This window comes from Danio rerio, chromosome 9 (assembly GCF_052040795.2).
Source record: "Danio rerio strain M-AB ecotype USA chromosome 9, GRCz13ab, whole genome shotgun sequence".
Lineage (NCBI taxonomy): Eukaryota > Metazoa > Chordata > Actinopteri > Cypriniformes > Danionidae > Danio > Danio rerio.
In genome coordinates this window covers 56,310,001-56,326,288 of record NC_141029.1, presented here as the reverse complement: position 1 = coordinate 56,326,288, position 16,288 = coordinate 56,310,001, and the positions used below count along the sequence as shown (strand labels likewise).

The 16,288-nt window shown below is 42.3% G+C and overlaps 1 long non-coding RNA gene across 1 annotated transcript; it reads left to right on the top strand.

Annotated features, from left to right (window-relative positions):
- Positions 1–3,704: 3,704 nt before the first annotated feature.
- LOC147842472 (uncharacterized) lies at positions 3,705–7,736 on the top strand. Its single transcript, XR_015500140.1, has 3 exons — positions 3,705–6,335; positions 6,548–7,071; positions 7,178–7,736. It is a non-coding gene; the product is annotated as an uncharacterized LOC147842472 (long non-coding RNA).
- The last annotated feature ends 8,552 nt before the right edge of the window (positions 7,737–16,288 follow it).

Genomic DNA, 16,288 nt, shown 5'->3' with positions numbered 1-16,288 from the left:
CAGCAATCCACCAATCAGGCATCTGTATGGTAGAGCGGGCAGATGGAAGACACTCCCCGCCTGGAGTTTGCCATCTGAAGGACTCTCAGAGCATCAGAAACTAAACTCTCTGCTCTGATGAGACTCAAACTGAACTGTTTGGAGTGAACGCCAGGCGTTACGTTTAGAGAACAGCAGGCAGCGCTCATCAGCAGGCTAACAGCATCCCTACAGTGAAGCATGGTGGTGTTGGCATAATGCTGTGGGGATGTGTTTCAGCAGCAGGAACTGGAAGACTAGTCAGGATAGAGGGAAAGATGAATGCAGCGATGTACAGAGACATCCTGAATGAAGACCTGCTTCAGAGGCTACGTTCACACTGCAGGCCAATCTGGCACGAATCTGATTTTTTCCCCCTCATGTGACTCAGGTGATGACGGTGTGAGCATGGACTGTGCCACTTTCATACGTGGTCTTAAATCAGACACAGATCTGATGTTCTGCAATGCGACCGCAGTGTGAACGGTTATGTCGGATTGTATGTGACTTTTAGATAATCTTTGAGCGACGTGCGTCATCATTCTGTGCTGCAGGCATCATCTACCCCTCAGCAGCACAGTAGAACAGCACCACAGGGCGATTACAGCACCACAGAAAGTTGGTTGTTCATGTTGAAAAAGATTTTGAAGGCATAACTGGTGCTTGTTAACTAATCTGGTTAACGATTGAGGCAAGGGTTGATCGCGAAGCCGAAAAAGCGTCATGGGTGTTGTGGATGGGGGATCTGTGTGCAAATGAGGAAGAACTTTCTCTCCGAGAGAAAAACAGGGCAGGTGCTCGAGCACCCAAACCTGCACGCGTCTGCTGTTTATAACGAAGTAAAATTAAACTCTTCAAACGGCGATAAACCAACTCACACAGTAGGGGTGTCAAAATTAATTGTTTCTTCGGTGCACCCCGATACAGATGCGGACAATTCGGTATCGATTCAGTAATGACCATAACCGGTTATTATGTCGTGACGTCATTTATCTCCTATGCGCTCTGTCGCGAGGGAGGTGAGCGCCGTTATTTACAACACTCAGCCAACTCAAACCGGGGCCGGCCCGTGGCATAGGCACCATAGGCAAATGCTTAGGGCGCTGTATATCCAGTGGGGCGCCAGAAATGAGCGCGGTTCAGTTGGTTTTGTTTTCGATTTTCCTGACACACTTTCAGTTATAGACGGCAATAACTCAAAAAACGCTTACCCTAAAAAGATCTAAAGTGTGTTTCCTACAGAAAGACAAAGCTGGTTATGTTTCACAGCTGTCTTTCTTTTTTTCGCTCGACATCACGAGCACTGCTGCGTTTAAGCCCTCGCAGTCTGCGTTTACTTTAGCCGGCAGAGCTCGCGCTGAGAGGAGCTCTCTGTAAGGGACCGTCGGAGAAGTGCTTATTTTTTTCGTTTTTTTCGTTTTTCTGCTCCGCTCAGCGCGAGCTCTCCCTGTTGCAAAGGCTTAAGTGTGTTTGTTTGTGTGTGTGTTTGTTTGTTTGATGTTGTCTATGTTTGTGAATGTGTTTGTATGAGAGACAGTGTGTTGCTGTGTGTCTGTGTGTTTATACAGACAGCATGTTATAGCCTCCCCCCTAAAATATAACACTGTATATGGAAAGCATCGTCAAAGCACCGTGATGCACCGAGATATCAAATTGAACCGAATCGATGGCATGATAATCGTAACCGAACCGAACCGTGAGACCAGTATAGGTTCACACCTCTACTTCACAGTTTAGCCTGCGGCTGCTCATTAACCCTTGATGAGTTCACTACACTGCTGGTGGTCAGAGCGCTACACACCGCGGTTGTCATAAATCACAAACGATCAGTGTATTCTATCACAGGAGACTTATTTAAGGTCTCAAATGCCGAAATACACATTAGTAGTAGCAGAACAATCATTTACGGTTCATGAATTACACCACGGTTGTCTGTGAAAAGAGTAATAATCATATAAGCATGATCTGTGCTTACTCATGCAGCACACACGTGTGCATAATTAGACATTTTGTGCTCTCCTTAATGCACTTTTGCGCATGCAGGTCAGTTTAGGACCATGATCTGTTCACACTGCAAATCTGATATTGGCCACGTTTGTAAGAGCAGTGTGAGCAGCCATGCAAAAAAAAATTCAGATCTGAGAAAAAACTGATTTAAGCACTAAGCCTCGCAGTGTGAACGCAGCCAGAGTGCTCTTGACCTCAGACTGGGGCGACGCTTCATCTTCCAGCAGGACAATGACCCAAAACCAAGTGTGCCGCAAGCCTGCGTTTGAGTGAAGGTCTCGGCCGTTAGATCGCCCCCTGGGGGCTGGCTGCAGTACAAGTCATAAAGCCCGCCTCCTCCGTGTTAATGAAGGAGACTTGAGCCCAAATAAAAAAAAATATTACACTTGCAATAAAATGTCCCGAAAGATAGTTCTGGTGGATTAAGGCACTGGTTATTGTGCTGAAATAGGTGCAGATCTTCATTTTTGTGAACAGTTTGTTTTTAGCAGTAATTTAATGCTGGGCGTGTCATCGTGATTGACAGCTGTGATTGACAGTTTCTCAAAGCACGGCGTCTGAGCTTCGGCAGGAGACTGAAGTGTTATTATTCGATTTCTGTGTTATTTTACCATGACAAAATGAGTTCAGCAGTAAACTATAGTTTCTGACATACATGATCCTGGTGGAACACTGTTTATTCGCTAAGTTCAGGGCTTTTTTCGGGCTTTATTAGTTTGCTGATACGCGCCTAACCACCCAGATAGCAAAACACAGTTCCGGCTAGATTCTCGCCTGCCGGAGACTTATCTCTTAGAGCTCAGACTGACTAATGTTACCTCTGCTGGACCTACTCCGGATGCCTGGACTCACTACCCAATTCCAGCCCGAGTCAATCGAGCCAGATGCGGCGGCCGAGCGAGCCGGCGCTGCCGCATGCGAGCCGGAATCAGCCCGCGACGCCGCGAGTAAGTTATACGCTGCGGCCTGGAGCTGGCGCGATTGAATATATAAAACCCTCATATTTGTTAACGTTATTATATCCATTTGTGTTGATATGACAGCAAACGCATGCTGAGAAGTTCGGGGGGCGTGGTTGATTTTACATAAAGCGTTTGGTTGGAAGCTCGACTCTGCTCATTTTCGCGGCTCCTCCTCTGGCTCCATCAGACAATCCTTCTGCGCATGTCTGGCTCCAATTTCAGCAGTCTTTTGCGACAGTTTGTGCCCGTCAAGCAGGCGTTTTGCCCTCAAGGCGTTCAATGGGAAAAGGGCTGTCGCGTCGTCCATATTTTTTACAGTCATTGCCCAAAACACACCGCCAGAATATAAATGGAGTGGCTTCACAACAACTCAGTAAATGTCCTTGAGTGGCCCAGCCAGAGCCCAGATGTAAATCTTATTGAACATCTCTGGAGAGATCTGAAAATGTCTGTACACGGTCGCTTCCCATCCAACCTGATAGAGCTTGAGAGGTACTTTCCGGATGTTTTTACGTTGTACTTGTGCTTAATTGAATGCCTGCATGCAATTGCATCTGCAAGTCATTTCTGTAATTACACTGTTGACCATTCATTACATCAGGCTTAAACCTACCCAAACCACCAAACCTGTCCTGAACGTGACCTGTATCCGACCTCAAGTGTTCTGCAGTACATTATGAACACAGTAAGTACATTGTGTTTATTTTTTGATGCAAGCACACAGTAGATAAGGCCACCAAATATAAAGCGAGAGAGTTTTCTCTGTCAGTCCTTCAGAGATGTGACCTTTTATTTGCTGTGAGTCCAGTGTGTGTGTGTGTGTGTGTGTTTGTGTGTCGGCTGGATGTAAAAAGCGCTGCTCTTTTCAAGGCTGAGATGGACATGTGCTTGTGGATGAAGGTCTAATGCTTTGCTTTACATGTCTGACATCAACAGAAACCTTCAGAGCGCCGAGAGAGCACATAAATCAGCATCTGGACGCAGTGATTCAGTCCAGGGTCTCCACGTTTGAGCACACGGGTCTGCAAGGTGAGGCTCTTCACAAGATGATGAAGTAAAAGCAGATGCAGGATTACTTCCAGAGCATCTGTGGTCAAATCACAACGGCTCTCATTCATGAGACATGTTCAGTTGAAGGCAGAATTATATTCGCCCTTCTCTGATTTATTTTCATTTTCAAATATTTCCCAAATGATGTTGAACAGATTCAGGAGATTTTCACAGTGTTTCCTAAAATATTTGTTCTTCTGTAGAAAGTCTTTTTTGCTTTATTTTGGCTAGAATAAAAGCAGTTCTTAACTATTTTGGTAACACTTTACAATAAGGTTCATTAGTTAATGCATTTACTAACATGGACTAATCATGAACAACACATGTACAGCATTTATTAATCATAATTGAACATTTACTAATGCATTAATAACATCCAAGTCCATGCTTGTTAACATTAGTTAATGCACCATGAGTTAACATGAACTAACAATGACCTACTGTATTTTCATTAACTAACGGTAACTAGCATGAACAAATACAGTAGTAGATGTATTGTTCATTGTTTGTTCATGTTAGTAAATGCATTAATTAACATTAACTAATGAACCTTATTGTAAAGTTCGACCACTATTTTAAACCCATTTTAAAGTCAATATTATTAGCCCCCTTAAAGTTAAACTTGTCACGTCATCGACTTTCTCTTTCAGATTTAAAGGGCTAGCGTTGCACCAGACCCCCGTAAGTGGTTTCGTTTGAAAGTATAGAATCTATATTTTATGCACATATGCATCACTTTGGTTTTTATTCTACTGTACAAAAGTTATTTACACTTAAATACACAGTGTTTTATATCCCCGAGCTGGGTATTGAACATTGGTTCATTTTCATATTTTTTCATATGACACATGTACAAGTTATAGCTCAAATGAAAGCTCTTGCCGGTGCTCATACGGTTCTAGCGTTCTTTTCCTGAATTATATTCACATATCAAACAGTTGCTGAATGAATTGTGGTGTTTCCATGGCGCAGAAGTGAAAACAATACATTCATGATCAATAAGCAGCCTCAGATAGCACAGACAGCTGTCATCTCTTACCTTATGCTGTGCGCTTCAGGGCCATTCTCCTCTGTTTTTGATGTGATGTGTATAAGTAATCCTTTTATATGTCTGATGTAGTCCAAACACAGTGAATTATGTTTGATCAAACAAAAGAATAGTGAAATATGAAAACAATGATCGCTCCCTGTGGCTTGTACAGCACCTCTCATCAGTTGATACAATAACTTTTGCATAGATTATGGTGGAGACATTTTTCTTTTTTCCTATGATTACAGACATGTGCAGGAACCACCAACATTAATTACAGCACGCGAGACCACACACAACCTAAAAGGTCCACCTTCAAATTTGAGTTTATAAAAAAAATACAAATATCGACTCTTTTTTTAGGTGTTTATTATAACACAGACAACATATACAGATATTTTAAACACGTTCAATAGTGTTTTATGAAAATTCAAAGGGTTTTCTTTAAAATGATACCAAATTTTTGCATTTACACCTCTGCATGTAGATTTGGGAAGCTTTTAAATTTGGGAAAGCAAAATCCAGGCGGAAATCCCCAAATAGCAGCAGAGTTTAACTGGTTAAGTAATATTAGTGTTGGATTGTCTCCACAACAAACCACTGTTATACAATGACTTGCCTAATTACCCTAACTTCACCCTAATTACCCTAGTGAAGTCTTTAAATGTGACTTTAAGCTGTATAGAAGTGTCTTGAAGAATATCTAGTCTAATATTATTTACTGTCATCATGGCAAAGAGAAAATAAATCAGTTATTAGAGATGAGTTATTATGTTTAGAAATGTGCTGAACAAAAATGTGCTCTCCGCTAACAGAAACTGGGGAAGAATTTACAGGAGGGTGAATAATTTGTGACCTCTGGAGTAACATATCGTAGGCTCCAAAATGAGATGCAGATTCAGAATGCTAAAAATCCACATGATGATGATGATGATGATGATTATGATGATATGAAAAAAAAGATGATGGTGAAAATGAGAATGAGGATAAAAAAAGATGATAAAGATGGTGATGATGATGATAAAGATGATGGTGATGAAGATTAAAATAATGATGAAGATGATGACGATAAGGTTGGTGATAAAAATGATGAAGGTGATGTTGATTAGACAGATGAAGGTAACAAGGATGATGATGAGGACGATGGTGATCAAGATGATGAAGATAATTATAATTGTGAAGATGATGATTTAAAATGATGACAAAGGTGATGAAGATGATGGTGTGTTGATCAGCTGGAGGAGAAGATGAAGAGAATGATGAAGATAGTGTGCTGATCAACCAGAGGTGAAGATGATGATGGTGTGTTGATCAACCAGAGGTGAAGATGATGATGGTGTGTTGATCAACCAGAGGTGAAGATGATGATGGTGTTGATCAGCTGGAAGTGAAGATGACGACCAAGATAATGATTGATGAAGAAGACGATGATGATGTGGGTGTGTTGATCAGCTGGAGGTGAAGATGATGAATAATGAAGATGACGATGATGATGAAGATGGCGATGAAAAAGATGATGGTCTGTTGATCAGCTGGAGATGAAGATGACTGATGAAGAAGGCGATGATGATGGTGTGTTGATCAGCAGGAGGTGAAGATGACATGATTAAGGCGATGAAGATGATGAAGATGATGATGGTGTGTTGATCAGCTGAAGGTGAAAATGATTATTGATGATGAAGATGATGAAGGTACGCTGATCAGCTGGAAGTGAAGATGACGATTAAGATAATGATTGATGAAGAAGATGATGATGATGTGGGTGTGTTGATCAGCTGGAGGAGAAGATGATGACGATGATGAAGGCGATGATGAAGATGATGGTCTGTTGATCAGCTGGAGGTGAAAATGATGAAGAGGATGATGGTGTGTTGATCAGCTGGTAGTGAAGATGTCGATAGATAATGATTGATGATGATGAAGATGATGATGATGATGTGTTGAACAGCTGGAGGTGAAGATGATGATGACTGATGAAGAAGATGGCGTGTTGATCAGCTGGAGGTGAAGATGATGATGACTATGATGAAGAAGATGGTGTGTTGATCAGCTGGAGGTGAAGATGATTATTGATGAAGAAGATGATGATGGCGTGTTGATCAGCTGGTAGTGAAGATGTCGACGAAGATAATGATTGATGATGATGAAGATGATTATGATGATGATCTGTTCAGCTGAAGATGATGATGGTGGGTTGAACAGCTGGAGGTAAAGATGTTGATGACTATGATGAAGAAGATGGTGTGTTGATCAGCTGGAGGTGAAGATGTTTATTGATGAAGAAGATGATGATGGTGTGTTGATCAGCTGGAGGTGAAGATGATTATTGATGATGAAGATGATGGTGTGTTGATCAGCTGGAGGTGAAGATGATTATTGATGATGAAGATGATGGTGTGTTGATCAGCTGGAGGTGAAGATGATTATTGATGATGAAGATGATGATGGTGTGTTGATCAGCTGGAGGTGAAGATGATTATTGATGATGAAGATGATGGTGGTGTGTTGATCAGCTGGAAGTGAAGATGATTATTGATGATGAAGATGATGATGGTGTGTTGATCAGCTGGAAGTGAAGATGATTATTGATGATGAAGATGATGGTGTGTTAATCAGCTGGAAGTGAAGATGTCGACGAAGATAATGATTGATGAAGAAGATGATGATGAAGATGATGATAAAGATGATGTGTTCAGCTGTAGATGAAGATGATGATGAGGATGGTGTGTTGATCAGCTGCAGGTGAAGATGATGAAGATGTCAACGATGAAGAAGATGATGATGATGATAAAGTTTAATGAAGATGATTGATTGTTGATCAACCGCAGATGAAGATGATGAAGATGATGGTGTGTTGATCAGATGATGAAGATGTCTCCCCCTGGTCTTCCTCAGCTTGTCCTTCATTCTAATAGAGCTGAGTTGAGCTGCTGACAGTAAGCAGATTAGGAGTCTTCCAGAAGGAGAGCTAATTATTCTGTGACTCCTGTACCTTCAGCTGCGGTGCTGAACACTCCTCCACTAATCCACTGATACCAGTAAAGCCCTTCACCGTCACAGTATACTCCAGTCAGTGCAATATTCAGCCTCTGCTTCTCATATTCAACCTCTGAAGCTGATATTTCCACATTATTATAGTAGGGAGGGAAACAGTGCAATATTTCTGTCTTTTTTTATTTTATTTAAAGGCATAAAAACTGATGTGAAACTTGTGTGCACGTACTCGGGGGCAGATTAGTGATGTAATGTAATGTGCATATAACGCATGTAATGCCTATGGGCATACACCCAAAGCACTTCACATTCAAGAGGGGGGTCTCTCCCCACCACCACCAGTGTGCAGCATCCACTTGGATGATGCGACGGCAGCCACAGGACAATGGGACCAGCTATTGGGGGATTGGGAGGCCATGATCGGAAAGGGCTGATGGAGGTAATTTGTCCAGGACACCGGGGTTTACACCACTACTCTTTACCAGAAGTGCCATGGGATTATTAATAACCACAGAGAGTCAGGAACTCGGTTTAACATCTCATCCGAAAGACGGCACCCACTGACAGTGTAGTGTCCCCTTCACTAAACTGGGGCATTAGGACTCAGGACACAGACCACAAGTTGAGCGCCCCCTGCTGGCCTCAGTAACACCAATTCCAACAGCAACCTAGTTTTCACATGTGGTCTCCCATTCAGGTACTGACCAGGCTCAGCCCTGATCGTTTCAGTGAGTAACCAGTCTTGGTCTGCAGGGTGATATGGCTGTGTAATTGTGTATAGTGAATTGAGGGCCCTAACCAATTCCGTCCATGGGGTTCGAAAGCTCTAAAATGCCCCTTTTGTACTTAATTAATTCATTCATTTTCTGCCACTTTTCCGGGGCAGAGTCGCAGGGCAGCAGTCTTAGGAGAAAACCCCAGATTTTCCTCTCCCCAGACACTTTCTCCAGCTCCTCCGGGGGGATCCCGAGGTGTTCCCAGGCAGGCCCGGATTGGCTAATCGGGAGGACCGGGAGCATTCCCGGTGGGCCGGTCCGTTTTTTGGCCGCGAGGGCCGGTGTCCCTAGTTCCAGAATCGGTTGCTCTCAGCAGTCACACTTTTAAAAATAATTTATTTATTTACTTGACCACAGTCTTCTTATTCATTATTTTACCGCAGCTCTGCTCTTTTTATCTATTTTCTCGTAGCCTCGTGTGCAGGATGCAGGTTACTGATGATATAACTAGATAAGTCGCCATTAAACATACAGCTGATGTGGTACAGCGGTTAGTACGTCAGATTATGACGTGGCCAACCTGGGTTCGATCCTTGTCTGAGTAACAATTTTTATTTTATTTTTTTTCATTTTTATTGTTAAGACATAATACTGTATAAGAGTTGTTGAACATTTGAAGTTCTAAAAGTGCAGTTTTCTCAAAAAAAGACGTGATAGTGTCATTAGAAACTGAATTGGAAATAACCTTATTTTAATATAGTCAGTGGTGAACTTAGGTGGGCCGGCCTGAGGCTTGAAACTCCAGGGCTGAAAAGGAGTCCCACTCCGGCCCTGTTCCCAGGCCAGCCGAGAGACATAGTCCCTCCAGCATGTCCTGGGTCTTTCCAGAGGCCTCCTCCCAGTGGGACATGCCTGGAACACCTCCCTTGGTAGACGTCCTGGAGGCATCAGAAACAGATGCCTGATCCACCTCAGCTGACTTCTCCCGATGTGGAGGAGCAGCGGCTCTACTCCGAGCTCCTCCCGAGTGTCAGAGCTCCTCACCCTAAGAGTGCGCCCTGCCACCCTTCAAAGGAAACTCATTTCAGCCGCTTTTTTGCCTTTCAGCTCAGCTCCGTCTTCACCACAACGGACTGGTACATTGACCGCATTACTGCTGCCGCTGCACCAATCCGCCTGTTAATCTCATGCTCCATCCTCTCCTCACTCGTGAACAAAACCCCGAGATACTTGAACTCCTCCACCTGGGGTAAGGACTTTCCTCCAACCCGGAGATGGCAAACCAACTTTTTCCAGTGGAGCATCATGATCTCAGACTTGAAGGTGCTGATTCAAATCCCAGCCACGTCACACTTGGCAGCAAACCGCCCCAGTGCATGCTGAAGGTCCATGTCTGAAGAAGCCAACAGAACAACATTGTCAGTGAATAACAAGGATGAGAGTTTTAGAGTACTATATAGAATGGAAGTATGTGATTTAGGATGCAGCTTAAAAACCCGTAAAGACCGAGACAGCCGCCCGCGGCTAATAATTAAATGTATAATAACTTGATCCGCTGATCCGATCCGTACAATTCAAAGATTGGCAAAGTGAAGAGAATCCAGCTTTCCAGCGCTGTAAAACATTACATTCACAGACTTTCAGACGCTCCGGAATCAGTGTGGTTACGTCATCAAATTTTGACAACGCTGATTTGTCAAAGGAACGCGCGTAGCTTGTGTCTCCGGACAAACCAGACATCATACATTGATGCATTGTCCCTCCTCCATGCCCAGATTGGTTCAAGCTCGCTCTCTCTCAACCAATAAGCATAGGTTTCTCTTTCTGGACCAACAATCAGCTGTTTGAACAACCCGGAACGAGAGATAGGCTGTACATGTACGCACGGCTAAATAAAACGCAAAAACAAAGTTTTGCATGAAATAATTCTCATACTAAGTACTTTTGCATGCACAGCAGCAAAGAAACATGACAAAACAGTGACACAGCAAAGAAGAAGTGCTGCTCTTGCTGTTTTCAAAAGACGCAAATGACGGTGCGGCTGTTTGTCTGCAAACGCAAGTTGGGAAGCAGCAAGTCAACACTATATGCTGGCACATAAAACCTAAGAATGGTCCATAATGAATCTAGTTTAGTTATGTAACAATTTATAGTATATTAAATATTTATATCAATTTTTTTTACTGAGGATTTGCACCATGTTTATTTGGACTTTGACGCGTTATTTCTTAATTCTTACTTTTTATTTGTTCATTGTAAGTGGTGTTGTTTATGGAAACTGAAAATATATTATTTGTAAAAAGTCAAATTTGCTTCAGTGTTCTGTTAATTTGTAACATTTTTTTCTGTTTAGTTCATTCCCAGAACTTTTGGGCCAATACATTGTCAGTAAATAAATGCATTTTTGAAAAACGCCTTAGAATAACATTGAAATAAATTGCTATAACTTGCTCAGGGAATGGTGGATGTACACAACATTTATTTTGGAAGTATAAAACATCATAGCATGTATTTCTAAAGAAAAAAAACAAACTTCATGAGGTTTTGTTTGTAATAACTAGAAAATGCCACTTTTTTAAAAACCGTTTCCGGAAAATTCTGGAATATTTTCTGTCTGTTCATATGTTTTTGGACCAAAAAATATTTAAGACTGGACCTTTAAATGATACAGATTGAAACTTCAGGTTCTCCTGTTTAAAATAATATATGACACTTGAGGCTGACTGCTAAAATAAAAATAAAACTGCTTTTTAAAAAAAATAATAATATAAGCCCATTAGGTGCCCACAAAATACCTCTAGGTCTTTAAGGGTTAAATGTCAGCATAGCAGGCGATTCAAAAACAAGACTACAGTTCTATGCTAATGAGGGAGACATGGTCACTAGTGGGCGGGGCTTTCCCCTTCTGATGACACGTACAAAGGGGGAAGGTCAATCAAAGTGTTTCTGCAGACTTTTCATCGAGTCTGCTTTAAAACAATACAATTAATACATGTTTACCATTAGACACTGGAGATATTCACACACTGCTGACACACACCTGAGGTTAAAACCCTTATTAAAGTGAGTTTTGCACAATGGGTGCCCTTTAATGACTGGTGTGTTTTGTCATTCATCGCAGCGGTGAAGGAACAGATGGATTCTCCTTTTGCAAGCGTGGAGCTGAAGTGAATCTTCTCCGTGCATGATTGACTGCATTATGAACAGGTACGAAATGTTCCTGAAGCTGCTGAAATTGTGACAAAAGGCGAGCGATTTGGGTGAAATCTCATCAGCGTGTCTTTTTCTGTGAGAGAAAGCTTGACGATTGCGGGAGTTTGTGCGAATCTAAAAATCTGACTGTTGCGCTGAATAGGACTTTAAGCAGCTTCATTTGCACGCTCTGTGTGATAAAAGTCTGTGTTTGAGCTTTAAAGGTGCTGTATGTCAGTTTTTGACGCGTCTAAAGCATATAAACACCCTAATATGTTTACAGATATTTCAGAAACATGCTCTGTGAGCATTTTTGTTTATCTGAAAATCAATACTGATGTCAGATATTCTGCTTTGAACATGTGTGGTTCATGCCGGAATGGCTGTCTTTCTTGTGCTCATTTAACTTGCACAAAGCCAGTTTAGCCAATTTTATTCCGGCACCCTGTATTGCCTTAATGAAAAACCAACACATTTTATTGAGGAAGGCTCTGAAAGCAGGCGTCCGTGACCGAAATACGACCTTCTACATCTATAAAATCTATATAAGAGCCCAGGGTTGATGGTGCATGTCAAAGCACAAACCAAGCATGGAGACAAAGGAATTGTCTGTGGACCTCTGAGACAGGATTGTCCGGAGGCACAAGGCTGGGGAAGGTTACAGAAACATTTCTGCTTCTCTGAAAGTTCCAATGAGCACAGCGGCCTCCATCATCCGTATGGGGAAGATGTTTGAACCATCAGGACTCTTCCTAGAGCTGGCCGGCCATCTAAGCTGAGTGATCAGGGGAGAAGGACATTAGTCAGGGAGATGATCAATAACCTGATGGTCACTCTGTCTGAGCTCCAGCGTTCTTCTGTGGAGAGAGGAGAACCTTACAGAAGGACAACCATCTGTGCAGCAATCCACCAATCAGGCATCTGTATGGTAGAGTGGGCAGACGGAAGACACTCCCCGCCTGGAGTTTGCCAAAAGGCATCTGAAGAACTCTCAGAGCATCAGAAACTAAACTCTCTGCTCTGATGAGACTCAAACTGAACTGTTTGGAGTGAACGCCAGGCGTTACGTTTGGAGAAAAGCAGGCAGCGCTCATCAGCAGGCTAACAGCATCCCTACAGTGAAGCATGGTGGGGTTGGCATCATGCTGTGGGGATGTTCTTCAGCAGCAGGAACTGGAAGACTAGTCAGGATAGAGGGAAAGATGAATGCAGCAATGTACAGGGACATCCTGAATGAAGACCTGCACAAGAGTGCTCTTGACCTCAGACTGGGGCGACGGTTCATCTTCCAGCAGGACAATGACCCAAAGCACACCGCCAAAATATCAATGTAGTGGCTTCACAACAATTCGGGACTTGAGTGGCCCAGCCAGAGCCCAGATTTAAGTCCTATTGAACATCTCTGGAGAGATCTGAAAATGGCTGTACACCGTCGCTTCCCATCCAACCTGATAGAACTTGAGAGGTGCTGCAAAGAGGAATGGGCCAAAATTCCCAAAGACAGGTGAGCAGAGCTTGTGGCATCATATTCAAGAAGACTTGAGGCTGTAATCGCTGCCAAAGGTGCATCAACACAGTATTGAGCAAAGCCTGTGAATACTGATGTACATCTGATTTTACAGCTTTTTTATTTTTTAAATATACATGTATGTATAATTCATTTTTACTTACTTTTAAATTTACATTTTAATGTTGTTTTATTTACCATTTTTATTTATTATTTATATATATATATATATATATATATATATATATATATATATATATATATATATATATAAATAATAAAGAAAAATGGTGTATATATATATATATATAAATAATAAATAAAAATGGTATATATATATATATATATATATATATATATATATATATATATATATATATATATATATATATATATATATATATATATATATATTTATTTATTTATTTATTTATTTATTTATTTGTTTGTATTCTTTAGGAAACAGTCCATCTATTGTATCTTTCTATATAAAATTCCTCACCATCTTTACCTGTAAAACAAACTTACCTTTTCCGCTGATGTCATCAGTTGCTCTGCCATGTGACTCCCTTACAATAATGATTTGAATGATCCAGTCGGTTCCTCATGGGTAAAAAAAAGTCCTTCCCTGTTCACCGTTGTCATTAAATATCCTGCTTGACTCGGACATAATTCACATTACAGAAGTAAAGCAGCTGCTGAAAGCTGTCTGATGTGGAATTGTCAATCTAATTGTCCTCCGCAAATGAATGTCTCTGCAGGTTCTGCTCAATAGTCTGTTCCTTCTGCACAACGGACTCATAAAGGAGGCAAATCCGCACAAATGAAAGGATTATGGCTCATTTATTGGCGTATGTGAGTGAGCATTAGAGCTGGGCTTCAGTGAATGAAGCTTTTCTCCTCATGTGTCTATCCAGAGGTCAAGGTAACTGTCCCCAGATCAGCGTTTATCAGTGATGAGGGCGATACATTACAAGCGGTGTTGAAGAAATGTAGTAGTATGTTACAATCTAAAATCACTTAAAGTATCTAAATGTGATACTTGTTTAACTTAATAGCAAAGGAATGTACAAATGTATGTCTCATGTTATTTTTTATTTTATTAAAGAGTAAAAAAATGGCCCTACACTGCTTACAAGTAGCGTGAGTCATGTAATCAGATTACTTTTATTAAGTAACTAGTGAAGGCCTTACTTTTCAATTTGAATGTTAGGAACTCCTCTGTGGGACTCGACACTTGTTAAAGTTGGCATGAAGCAAAGTTAAGATTAGCCTTTGTTACCATATCTTGATGTAAAGCTGATTAAAACAAAATTAGAAATTAAATTAGAAACAAATGCAGGCCAGTGCATGATTTCATCCTTTTGGAATGACTGGATTGTTAGAAGATGAATATTGCTAAAAAATGCAGGAAGACATATGAACGGACGAAAGCTCAGCAAAAGCACGCCCTGATATTCCTGCCCTAAATTGGAGAAAGCCCCGCCCCCTAAATTAATTATAGCTCCACCCTAAATGACTGAGACCTGCCCCAAAATTACTGATAGCCCCGCCCCTAAATACTGAAAGCCCCCCTGAAACTACTGGTAACCCTTACCTAAAAAGACTGATTGCCCCACCCTAAATGACTGATGGCCCCGCCCCCAAAATGACTGATAGGCCCGCTCTAAAGGACTATTAGCCCCGCTATAAGACTGATAGCCTCACCCTAAAGAAGTGGTAGCCACGCACTCAAAATGTCTGCCAGCCCCACCCCCGAAATGTCTGATAGCCCCGCCAAATAGACTGATAGCCTCACCCTAAAGAACTGAAAGAGTATTGATAGCTCTGCCCTAAAGGACTAATGCACCCTAAAGGACTTTGAGCCCCACCCATGAAAGCACTGAGAGTCCCACCCTAAAGCACTTAAAGCCCTTTCCCCCGAAATGACTGACAGCCCCACCCTAGAGTACTAATAGCCCCGCCCTAAATGACTGATAGCCCCACCTTAGAGGACTCAAAGCCCTACCCTAAAATACTAGTAGCCCTGCCTCAAAAGCACTAGTAGCCCAATCTAGAGGACAGATAGCCCCACCCGAAAATACTAGTAGCACCACCCCAAAAGCACTGATAGCCCCACTCTAAAATACTAGTAGCTCCGCGCCCAAAAGGACTGATAGCCCCGCACTTAAATACTAGTAGTCCTGCCCCAAAAGCACTGATAGCCCCACTCTAGAGGACTGATAGCCCCACCCTTAAATACTAGTAGCCCCGCCTCAAAAGTTAATAGCCCCACTCTAGAGGACTGATAGCCCCGCCCTAAAATACTAGTAGCACTGCCCCAAAAGCACTGATAACCCACCTGTAGAGGACGGAAAGCCCCGCTCTAAAGTACTAGTAGCCCCGCCCCAAAAGTTAATAGTCCCACTCTAGCGGACTGATAGCCCCACCCTAAAATACTAGTAGCCCCACCCCTAAAGCACTGATTGCCCCACTCTAGAGGACTGATAGCCCCGCTCTTAAATACTAGTAGCCCCACCCCAAAAGTTAATAGCCCCACTCTAGAGGACTGATAGTCCCGCCCTAAAATACTAGTAGCCCCACCCCTAAAGCACTGATAGCCCCACTCTAGAGGGCTGATAGCCCCGCTCTTAAATACTAGTAGCCCTGCCCTAAAAGTTAATAGCCCTACTCTACAGGACTGATAGCCCCGCCCCAAAAGCACTGATAGCCCCACTCTAGAGGGCTGATAGCCCCGCCCTAAATTACTACTAGCCCTGCCCCAAAAGCACTGATAACCCACCTGTAGAGGACGGAAAGCCCCGCTCTAAAG